The following is a 12,223-nucleotide window of genomic DNA, read 5'->3' as shown; positions in this document are numbered from 1 at the left end:
CCAACATTCTTAAATTATATATCACCTATAGTTATGACTATAATCAAACTATTTTAGAGTAAAATATAAACGTTTTTGTTTATGCAAATTTTCTCCAATCCTTACTAATTTTGCGGTTCAAATACTTTCCCTTCTGTATTACTAATATTACAAAATACATGGCTTCAGAACCAGCAACCTAGCATTTCTCACTGGCACCTTTCAGAAACACATGCTCTTCAATTGGGAATAAACTGTTTTGAGTGGATCTTCAATAACAATTAATGAGGTTATTGATAATAATAATATAAATATGTGTCTAGCAGTTGAATCGATTATGGAACAGAATTCATTTCTGTATAGTCCAGTGCCTACAGAAACAACACCGAGTACAAATGTGAGTATTCCAATAAGAACATGCACAAGTCTGATATGCTCATGTTTGGTAAAATTCTTCAACTTAGCAACATGAACTGTGACGATGCCACCAATGCAGGTAATGAAAAAAATAATTACAGTTATCACACCTATAATAGCATGGACTGAATCAAAGTGTCCATGATCAGATTTGTTTTTCTCAACTATTTTAATCACAACACCTGCAATTATACACATGGCAGCAAATCCCTGAGATATCCAGTGTTGTTGAATACAGTCCCGTATACACCGACGCAAGAAAATATAGATGCTGTTCTTTGATAGTACTATTATCGCCTGTGCCATTTGTGAAACAAACTGAGGAAAAAAAAAAAGTTTGGTGATTAGAGTAGATATTCCTATGAAAATACATTCAATGTGACCAAATTGAAAAACGTGGGGAACACAGCCTGCGTATTTTCCATACTTCTTTGACCTTGATGTTCACTTAGAGCAAATAGCTCAGATTACATATTGTTGAATGGTTGATGATTGGAAAGGATGTGGAAGGAAGTAGTCATGGAATAAGTTTGAGGTACCACCCCAGAATTTGCCTGGAGGGACTGAGGAAAATAATGAAAACCTTCAATTTGGATATCAGGTCTCGGGGCTCGGAACTTGCGCTAAATTTTGTCAAGTCATTTTAATTTGGTTTACTTTGGATGATTTTGGGCCCCAAATGAAATTTCTTCTTGCCTGTATAACAATGTAAGTTACAAGATTCTTTCACTTTAATTCATTTCAGGGGCTTGATGGAACCTTTATGTGTATCTCCAACTTTTGACAGATTCTGTGCATTTGTCTCTTCTCCCCTATCAGTACTACAACAATAACTTATCAGACTGCCGGCTACTCCATTCACTGTCCGGTTCCTATAAACCTAGCCCCCTCCACGCAAATGGCACATTCATCGCCCTGATGATGGAGGCAGTATGACCTCTGAAACGGTGGTAAACATCTACCATACTCACCGCTGTGAAAACCTCAAATCACACATATGCCTATGTAACTTACACCAAGACTCTAGCCCAGATCAATGTTTTTTTTAACCAAAATGGTTTATGTATTTCTTACTTTCTCATGACTGATTAATGTCCCATTTATCTTATTCATTTCTGCATCCAAACAATATGAGATAATGAGCACAAATAGTGAAACTCCTGTGTAAATATTCTAAGAACTTTCTCAACACCCTCAAATTCGATGTTGGTATTCTGGGTAGTAATGTCATGTAGACTTGTAGGTAGATATCATCGATCTAGAGGAACATACTGCCTCCATCTCCAGCGTCCCTACATCTTTATGGAAACAAAATCAGACTCATGTTGTACTAACACGGAATGTCTTATTTGTTTCTGACCGTAGAACCCACCTTGTAAGAACAACACACCAATTTCTGATACACTCTGCGTACCTAGTATATGAAGTCGTTTACTTACCCCGATTGTCATTAATGAAGCATGCCATGTCTTCAAATCTCCCACTGTAAAACTGAGTGAAAATATATAACCTGTCAGTGCTCCAGAAATCAAAAGGACCAGTCCAGTCGTAGTAATTCTGTATGCTCTATACAGTGTTACTAACAATCTTTCTTCCGTCATTTCTGTAATCACTTCGGCAGGAAGGTTAAGTTAACTAGCCTACGTAACTGGTTCGCTTACTGATTTCCTGTGAAACGCTAATAATTTCGAACAGCCACCTTTATCTCACACGCAATGCAGCTTAAGAAGATAATTTAATATTATCGCCGTTCTTTATCAGATTAGGAATCACCTATTGAATATAATAAATTTTCGATTTAAAACAACATAATGACACTAATATAACGAACAGATTAAGAAACACTATTTAACAAATGAACGCTTTAAGATTTTGCATAGGACCACATCATTCTTACTGATGTTCATTAACTGAAGATTAAAGCCTATTATTGCAGAACTGTGAGTTTTTGGCTAAAAAATCGATATTGAAATTGGACCATCCATTATATTCGCCAGATTTGGCCCCGTACGACTTTTGGATATTCCCAAAATTGAAGACCGCTTAGAAAGGCCACAGATTTTCAGACGTTGCTGACATTCAGGAGCATACGACGACCATCATGGAGAACATTCCTAAAGAGGAGTTGCATAAATGTTTTGGGCAGAGGAAAGACCCACTCACCAAGTGTTTCAGTGCGCAAGGAGACTACTTCCAAGGTGGCACTAATCGCTAGTGTGCAAGTAATTAAATACAGCTCTTATGGGGACATTCCGCGAACTAGTCACACCTTGTACTCCTGCTTCTCATTTGGGAGGTGACAGATTTAAACTTCGACCTCAAACAGGCGATCCTGACGTCAGTGATTTCCCTCAGTCCCTCCAGGCAAATGACGGAATTGTACCTACGAGGTGCGATCGGAAAGTTTCCAGACTGTGTCAATAGAGGGCGAACCGGATGTAGTACGAGCTTCTGCCGCTAGCGGGTGCGGCCTACATTCATAGTGAATCAGTGTGCCAGCCGGCATCATCGAATTAGCATTTGTTTCTTAGTTACGGGCGTTTTGGTAGTGCATTACACCGACCCTCCTGCGATTTCGGAATGGCGGATTTTCATGAACAAAGAGTGTGCATCAAATTTTGCCAAAGACTCGCCAAAACGGCTACGGAAACCTATGAAATGCTAAAGCAAGCATTTGGAGAGTCCGCAATGGGTCGTGCACAAACTTTTGTGTGGCATTCACGTTTTAAAAATGGCCGAACCTCTGTCGATGATGACGAGCGTTCTGGACGACCATCTTCGAGCACAACGCCCGAAAATGTTACGAAGATTCGGCAGGCCATTCACGAAGATCGACGTCGTACCATCAACGATTTGTGCGACATTGTTGGGATAGGCTATGGGACCTGTCAGCTGATTCTAAAGGAAGAACTCCACATGCGACGCATCGCAGCCAAGTTTGTGCCAAGGCTCCTGTTTGAGGACCAGAAGCAGAATCGACTTCTCGTTTATCAGGAGCTCAAAGATCTTGCAAGAACCGACCCCAACTTCCTTTCTAAGCTCCGTGTGACTTCTTCCTCTTCCCAAAGATGAAAATTCAGCTAAAGGGAAGGAGATTTGAGACGATAGAAGAGATTCAGGCAGAATCGCAGATGGTGCTTGACAGGCTGACAAAGAAAGATTTCCAGGGATGCTTCCAGGCTTGGCAGCGGCGCTGGGATCGTTGTGTTCACTCCCAGGGGAACTACTTCGAGGGTGATGGATGAATTTAATACCTGAGATAAGTGTACGGGTTTTTTTTTTTTTTTTATAGGCGCAGTCTGGAAACTTTCCGATCGCACCTCGTACATACACACACGCGAGCGTGAGAGGAGACAATGTTGAGTCAAATTTTTTTACACAACTTCCTCTAGGTTGGTCTTTATCGTTGGGTGTAATATGGGAAATTACTTCTTGAAGGTATAATTTTTTTTTCTAACTTTCTGTTTCAGTTTTGGTTGTATTTATTGATTTATATATTATAAGTGAGTTTAATTACAGATTAGTTTGTGCCATATTTTTCATTTTCCTTCGTAAAATTTTCAACAGCAACAATATTCCCCAACTTCTTCAGTTCTGAAAGTTCAGCCATATCCGTTTTAGAACCAGGACCTGTAATTTCCTTTTATATGAGCATGAAACCTCAGATAAGTCTGAGAGAAATTTATAGACAAACATTTTTTACAATGGTTAGGGCCTTCAGTAAAAATTACTGATGTACGCAGTCTGTCCCACGTAAGTAACAATTTATTTGTAAATGGTGAATCTAGACCTAGAAAATTAATATAATAGCTCCCTAAAGATGACTATATTTCAGTGCTCAGGTGAAGGGGGATTCATTATGGATTTAGCCTACTTCATGCTTAAAAGTTTAAATATAAGGCTTTCATATGCACAGTTATCGGAGAGAGAGAGAGAGTTCACGATTTCTTACTCGCACTTCTCAGTAGCAATTCTCTGTTGTCTGCGGTAATAAAGTCCAGTCTACGTCACATTACAAGGAATTGTCGTTAGAACATGGAGGCGGTTCAAGGAAAAGTTGTCGTTCCTGAAAAAATATCCACTAGTATTCTGACACCAGCCGATTTTATATATAAAATGGTGAAGGTGAGGTAAAATTTCCCTGTATGTACCAGCAGGAGGGAGTGGAGATTATTAATCTCGAAACTAGACGGCAATAAGTGGTCACATTTCGCTCCTGGAAGAACTCAGGTATCAACTAGACCAGGGGTGACCAACCCGCGGGCCGCATGTGGCCCGCCTTGAACATTTTTCCGGCCCGCGAGATTCATCACACTTTTACAAAATATATTTATATTTAATTTTTAGTGCTATATATTTCTTTACAATGTACGCTTAGTATCATTATTATTATATTATCTATGTTTACATGTAAGAATAATAGTAAACACAATAATAATAACTCATTATGTTTCAATTTTTCACTCCAAAAAAATGTCTATAGTGTATCTAAATCTAATATGGGGATACATAATTTTATATGTGGCCCGCGGAGTTATGATGCATTTCCAAAGTGGCCCGAAAGATCATTTGGGTTGGCCCAACCTGAACTAGACAGTAGCCTGGCTTGGGTATTATTCCGTCTCCATAGTTTTCATCAGCTTCCCAGTTAACTACGAAACTTTTGCTTGTGATACCGATGTGTAGCTCACTGTCTTTACTCTGAACTGTATTTTAAGTTACTATTGTGTTTTATTTTCCCCAATGTTTGCACATCACAAATACATCTATGACAGCTGACAACGAAAACTTGTAAATTTAGTTTGTGAATGGCAATCATTATGGGAGTTAAAAGTGAAATACACCTCAACAGGGATCTTCCCAGGAGAATATGCAATGAATCTGCTTTGGGAATTGAAACCTCAAGAAAGTAATGTTATTACTCTTACTGAAGAATTGTCGAATCGTTATCGCAGTGATAACATGACCACAGACGTACGATGTAGTTCGACCGCGTAAGGACGTAGGCGACCATCCGCCGTAGATTTATGCTGAATGACACTGACTACGAGGAACAACACAACTTTCTAACACGTAGTAAGGACCCTAAAAGCAATAAGTTCTGAGAAATCAAATACCATGTGTTATTAGAAACTGCTACTGGAACGCAGACAAACTAATATTTACGAAGACTGTAGTTTCAAGGTTTCCAGTCTTGTGGCAGTATGTGCACGAGCTTGCAATGACGGAATATCTGTAAACATAACACGAAAATCTCTATTTGTCATCTGATTATATCCTAAAAACACGTTTCCGAGAACCATGCAAATTCGAAGTTATGCAACCTGTTTGTCTATTTTATTTAACGATACTATCAGTAGCTCGCACTATGTAGCGTCGGAAGCACCTATGAAACGTCACTTTAAAAAAAGTGAAAAACTGTAGCGGAATACAAACAATTTCAAAAGAATTTGTTTCAATTTAACGCAACTGAAACGCCATTTAGAACCGTGCAAACCAGTAGCCAATCTCTGGCAATCAGCCGCGTCAACTGGTTACCGTAGTAACTAGTCTCATATCCTATATCAGTAGAGCACACATTTTCCAAGTCGTTTGTTGCAAATTAACATACTTCATTGGATTTGATATCAATTTGTTCCTGATGTAAACCTTTTTTTGAAAATTTAAACAAACTCTTGTAGAGCTAACAACACTGTAGATACGACGACAATGTACAGAGATAGTTTTCACTGTATTTCGTTACATATTCAAAGCACCGAAAACTACTTTGAATTAAACTTGTCGCATAAGGTTTTCAAGCATTAATATGCATGAAAATGTTTATACACGTAATAATTCTAGCACGTCATGACAAGCGAAATGTTTTATTTTCTGTGCGTACTGATAATATTTGAATATGTGCAGTATAGTCAGCCTACTACTTTTCAAATAACGTAGGTTAGTTTCTAAATATTTGCAGAGTTTCCTTCATGGTAGGTTCCTGGGAGACGTCCATATTGCGGGCACCATATTATGTTGTTATACGAAATAACTGCCATTATGAAAATATGACGGTACGTACTTCTGGCATAATGCCCTTGATACAGATCAGCCCAATAAAATGACATCCAATTGTTCTAATCTAAAAGCTAAGATAAGCTAAATAACTGGTCACTGGATATGCATATACATCACTGACAGACTGTATACGACTGGTAGGATTTGAGGTTTTCACAGCGGTGCGTCCGAAGATGGCTGTCTTTTGGGTTGTAGCGCCGTGTAGTCTGGTAGAAGTTTTCAACCATTCAGAGGGCCTTGAATAACTCATCGCCCTGATGATGGAGGCAGCAAGGACCTCTGAAAGGTTGGTAAACTTCTACCAGACTACACGGCGCTACAACCCAAAAGACAGCCATTTATATACGATTGCTTCATTTCACTTCTGGAAAGCGGTTATCACTTATAGCTGTGTAGACGAACGATATTAATTATTACGATTTTTACATAAAATTGCAAGGCTACAGTATAGAGTTGTTCGGTGGGAGAAATTCGAAAGCCAGTCACTTCAGAATTATAACATTTTGTATTGTAATGTAAATATATATAACCTACACTCCAAGCTATAATTTTCTTGGTTACTTATATGACCCACTAGAGTTATCTGAACAGTGTTCACAGGCAAACCTGTAGTTGAATAAATGAAAACATATAGTGCAATTTCATCCAGTAATGAGTGAATGTATAACTGTTATTTTAAATTGGTAATTTATTTAATATTCGCATTTTAACCACACGCGATCTACATGAACATGGTCACTCTACAGGAAGAGCATATTCTGATTTACGCGATATATGCAACTGTCGCGTAAACTGGAGTATACTTGTAATTTATATCGGAGCTGTGCCAATGAATGCAAATTATTGAATTTGGAAATGCTGGATCACGCATCGTCCTTTGTTTCGCCGTCTCACCTTTCGGACACAGAACTTCCCAACATAATTCTTTTCGTTTTCTTCCCCCACAGTAAACTGCACTTATACTATCAAATCTTGCATCGTCGTTATTACGCATTCTTTGCACGAAAAACACAGAGAGTACTGGTCGTGTTGTCCGTCCGCCCATCCAGTTGATTCAGCTGTGGACGGATTGGGATTAAATTTTACATGGAGGTTGTCCCATTCTGCACGAAATCAAAATCGTACTTTTAAATATCCTACAAGCGGTCACAAGGAGGAAATTGGTGAGGTAAACTTTCAGGTGCTGCAATCTGGTAGCCGAAGTGGAAACTATTGAACAAGATAGACGTAATACCGCTAAAGCTCGTTCAAAGAACACATGAAGATACTACGTACATTCCGGAACGGAATACATTTTCCATGCTAGCTTGTCTTTTGCCCACGGAACGGAATTTAAATGCGCGACTGTTACTTCGATAGCATCCCTCTTCACAAATATCCTTGTGCGTAGAAAACAGAGTGTAAATACACAGCCTGATATATGTTACTATATACAAAAATAAATTTCATTCAGACAAGAAAGAAACAGAAGAAACTGCTGAAAGTGGAAGATGGAAAAGCATTAAGGATGATTACACACGATGGAAAATAGATGAACGCTTGGATAAAATTGGAAAAAATTCGGGGTCATAAACAAACACTAAAGACTAAATCCTAAGAAATGATTGTGGATTTTCTTTTGCTATCTGAAGACAAACTAAAGGGTTTTGGCCCACTAAACCCTTAATTTGCAAGGCTATATCCAATGGTATGAAAAACACGAAAGCTATAAAGTAAAACCTGTTAAATAAAAGTGCATTTTTTCATCTGAAGACTATCCAAAGGGCTAGGATCACTAAACCCGTCAAGACGTGCACCGTGTGGTGTGCAAAACATAACTAACTAGATGGCTTACAGAACCCGAAGGTTCATCACCGAATTCATCAATGACCTTCACCTGGGCCAACAAAATCCAGTCTCCTTCAACTCCTATCTCTCATAGATCCCATCTGAGATTATCCTCCCATCTACGTCTAGGTCTTCCCAGCGGTCTCTTCCCCTCAGGCTTCCCAATCAATACCCGGTGCACACCTCTTACTCCATCCATGCGCGCCACATGACCCACCCATCTCATTCTTGTTGACTTAATCACCTTGACAATATTGGGGGAGGAGTACAAATTTTTAAGTTCGTCATTATGCAGTTTTCTCCAGGCCCCATCGTCTTCTCTCCTAGGCCCAAATATCCTCCTCAACACCCAGTTCTCAAACACCTGCAATCTGTGTTCCTCCCTCTGAGTGAGAGACCATGTTTCGCACCCATACAAAACAACAGGCAATATTATTGTTTTGTATATTTTAATCTTCAGGTTCTTAGAAATCAGACGGGAAGACAAAATATTTTGAACATGAAAAACCTAAACACTTACGAATTAAACCATACACCTACTGTATGAACAAACATTCTTCCATCTCAAAGCTGACTAAATTGCTAGGATTGGCTAAACGCGTTAGGATGTACATGTCCAGGCATGAAAATCACTCACGGTCATCGCGTGTGTTTGAAACTTGCTGGCGGAAAGAAGTCAGATGATACGTTGCAACTACACATACTGTACGTACTCATAATCATCAACAAAGTGTTTTATATGCATCACTAAATTTTACTCACGATTTACTCGTCGCTCCTCCCGTCATGATCCAAGAAGCGAAGTTAAATTTCCAATAGACGGCGTTGCAGCAGGTGGTCAGATCCAAGTCACTTTGGTTGTATGCAAGTCCACGAGTAGGGCTTACCACAGACCCTAATATGGTGATTGAAAGCACAGTCTTCTCAAATCCACGATCATAATATTTTGTGTTCGCAGCACAACAGTACGTAATAACTTCATTTTTGGTCGCCGTATGTAGAAGGTGTAACAACAGATAAACGCACTTCTTAAGTTCGTGGTAGTCTGTTGTGTTCCAAAGTTGAGTGCATAGAATAGGGCAAAATATTTTTCGCAAGAACTGAAACGTCGAAGAGATCACAATAAATATTTACGCCGTTCTAAAATACGCTTCTGATCAAACTTGAACAATTTATATGCTGTTATGAATAAGCTGTCGACACCCACATTATTTATTAAAAACTGATATCACTCGCTTACTTTATCAGCTGCACCAACAAATCGAATGTATCACAATAATACAGAGTCATTTAGAAACAAGTAATAACGTAGTTTGTGGTTTCAGATTAATTTTGTTTTAGTAAATGCTAAGGTTGCTTGCATAGATCCACAAACAACGAAACAAGTAATTTATGTCTGTCAGATGTTTACAAGCGGTTTACGCGTACTATCGTAAATCTCACTCTTTCGTCTTTCAAGTTTTTATATTATGGCACGGAATGTACACAAGTAAATGTAGTACACAGAATAAAAAAAAATAATACGTAAGCTGGTGTTCTCGTACCGAGGCATAAGCACAGTCAGTGGTAACAGTAAATGAGTACAGGCCTGCAAGGGAATAAAACATTGCATTTGCATCAAATTAACTGTTTTTGGGAAAGTATTTCTTACGATTACACTATTTTCTGTAATTAACATATGAAAAGTTAAAACTGAAAGGGTCGTATAATTATAACTCGCAGGGGTAGGACTGAATTATTTGTGGAGCCTTCATGAACACTGAACAAGACACGAGTGACATCCGAATCTTGCCAGTTCATTGTAAAAATACAATGTTCATACAGAAAAAAAAAACAAATTTTTAATCGAGCTTTCAATTTCTTACACAAAGGACACTTACTTTTCCATTAAGAAAAATACGTCAGTTTCTTCAAGAAACTTCTGTGTCAGATATTCAAAGCAGACTGTATCAACTTATCAAAAGGTGTAGGCGAGACTTTAGTCGTGTCTAAGCTCCATCCAATGACGGCGTATGGGGCAATGAATTTAATCCCCACGCAATGTCAGCTTCATGGCCAACATCTGACAAAATCCGAGTGACAGCCGTACTAATGAGGCAGCGTAGAGACAAATTACTTCCCGTGTAGGGAATCGAACATAATCAACAGTCAGTTTCTTTCGTGACATACATTATTCCGTGTAGCTTTTCAAAATCGACATTGTTTTAGACAACGGCATCCGACTGAAGCCCTCTGAGACAAATCCGCCTGTTACATTTGGCTCATAAAATTACTAATAAAAAGTTTATTTGATGTTTTGACAAACAGAACGCAGACCTACCTTAACATTTATTTTAAAGAATTAATCAGAAAAGATACGATAGGTTCACTATATATATATAGGCGATATCAGAAGCACTCAAAAAACCCTCCTACAAATTACATTCTTCCGATTACAGTATGAACAATTCGATGCTATTACTTCAGGAAACTTGTAATGCGTTTTGTGAGATATTAATATTTTGCAAATAAACGTCTGTAGCAAGTACTTCAATTATTCTCTTGCAGACTGAAGATACAAGGAACTGCTCCATTATACGACCACAATATTCATTCACCTTTCAAATGTCCCAAAGTCTTCCAGCGCATTTAATTACATGGAACACTATTATGAATCATTGTTTATCACAAAGCAAATGAAATAATAATCGGTCGACACGTTATAACACACAAGAAAACATCGCTCACTAAAACGAAGTAAAATCACATGCAGGTTTAGCGCAAGTAGAGGCCTGCTAGCCACTGTTCGGACGGGGTGAGACTCAAAACCAACGTCAATCTCGAATCTGCTCACTGGATGTCACTCACATCGAAACAAAATCCATCACTTGTCCGCATGGCAACAAGGATGATTAACAGTTGTGACATCTGTGGTTGGGACTGTCTCAAGCGCTTTGCCATTGCATTACATGTAATTTGGTACTACTTTTATGACCTATTTGACAAAATATTAGATTCAGATGCGATAATATTTAGCCGTAGTTCGTATCTGTTCAGCATTATCCATAATCTACACCAGTGGTATTCAACCTGGGGTACGCGAAGACATCTTAGGGGGTACGTGAAATTTAAAAAATAAAATAAAAATATTTTATAATAAATATTGAATAATCAGTAATGTAATTTATTTAATTTATTTTAGATGTAGATTATATACTATGTATAACTTGAATTATACACCAATATCTTTGGGGGTACAAAGTTGAAGAGAAATTATATCTGGGGGTACGCGAACAAAAAAGGTTGAATACCACTGATCTACACCATACGAAGCTTAACTTCACTGAATTTATAAAAATAACTGATCGTAATAAATAAATTGATAAATGAAATTATATAGTATTACATAATTAATATTTACAAGAGGAAATACAGCACTCAGAAGACATAGCCAAGTGTACTGTTCTCATGCAGTTAGTTACCGTACTTATCATCAATAGACACTTTAAGGCGTAGTGAATACTAGAAGAGACACGAGAAAAAGTTTCTGACTACGCAGTCTCATGTCTACAGTGTGATTGTTCACCTTTGCAACAATGTAATTATATAACATATTTTCGTTCATTGGCCTCCTTTCCTCTTGTTTCTTCTAGTTATCAGACGACCAACCTTTAAGTTTCATAGTACTCAAGCTAGAAAATAAAAAGGTAACGTTAACAATTCTACCGCTTTTGATCTAGTTTTCAATTCGTGAGTTCTAAATATTGTTGAATTATCTCGAAAACCGCAAGACTTAGTAAACGTACACTGGAAAAGAATATGTTTCATCTCCTCTACAACTTTTCTTGAGAACATTTTACGCTCCTATGAATATTTAGTGAGCCATGTAAAGTGCCCGTTGTTATTGCCCGATTTTAACAGAAGTCGGAATGTGTCGGAAAGATTTTTGCAAAACTCAACAATA

The 12,223-nt window shown here is 38.1% G+C and overlaps 1 protein-coding gene across 1 annotated transcript in view; it reads right to left on the bottom strand.

Moving 5' to 3' along the window:
* Positions 1-11,148, bottom strand: part of LOC110832999 (putative fatty acyl-CoA reductase CG5065) — a 103,130-nt gene extending 91,982 nt beyond the window's left edge. The window contains exons 1-2 of the mRNA XM_022070541.2: positions 10,601-11,148; positions 9,043-9,868 (exon numbers count right to left, since the gene is read on the bottom strand). The gene's annotated coding sequence lies outside the window, so the exon portion shown is untranslated. The remainder of the gene's footprint in view (positions 1-9,042; positions 9,869-10,600) is intronic.
* Between the last annotated feature and the right edge of the window lie 1,075 nt (positions 11,149-12,223).

This window comes from Zootermopsis nevadensis, unplaced genomic scaffold (assembly GCF_977971745.1).
Source record: "Zootermopsis nevadensis isolate Lab colony 2312 unplaced genomic scaffold, Znev_1.0 Znev_ptg000018l, whole genome shotgun sequence".
Lineage (NCBI taxonomy): Eukaryota > Metazoa > Arthropoda > Insecta > Blattodea > Termopsidae > Zootermopsis > Zootermopsis nevadensis.
Note: the sequence above shows the minus strand (reverse complement) of the source record. Positions and strands in the feature narration are given on the sequence as shown.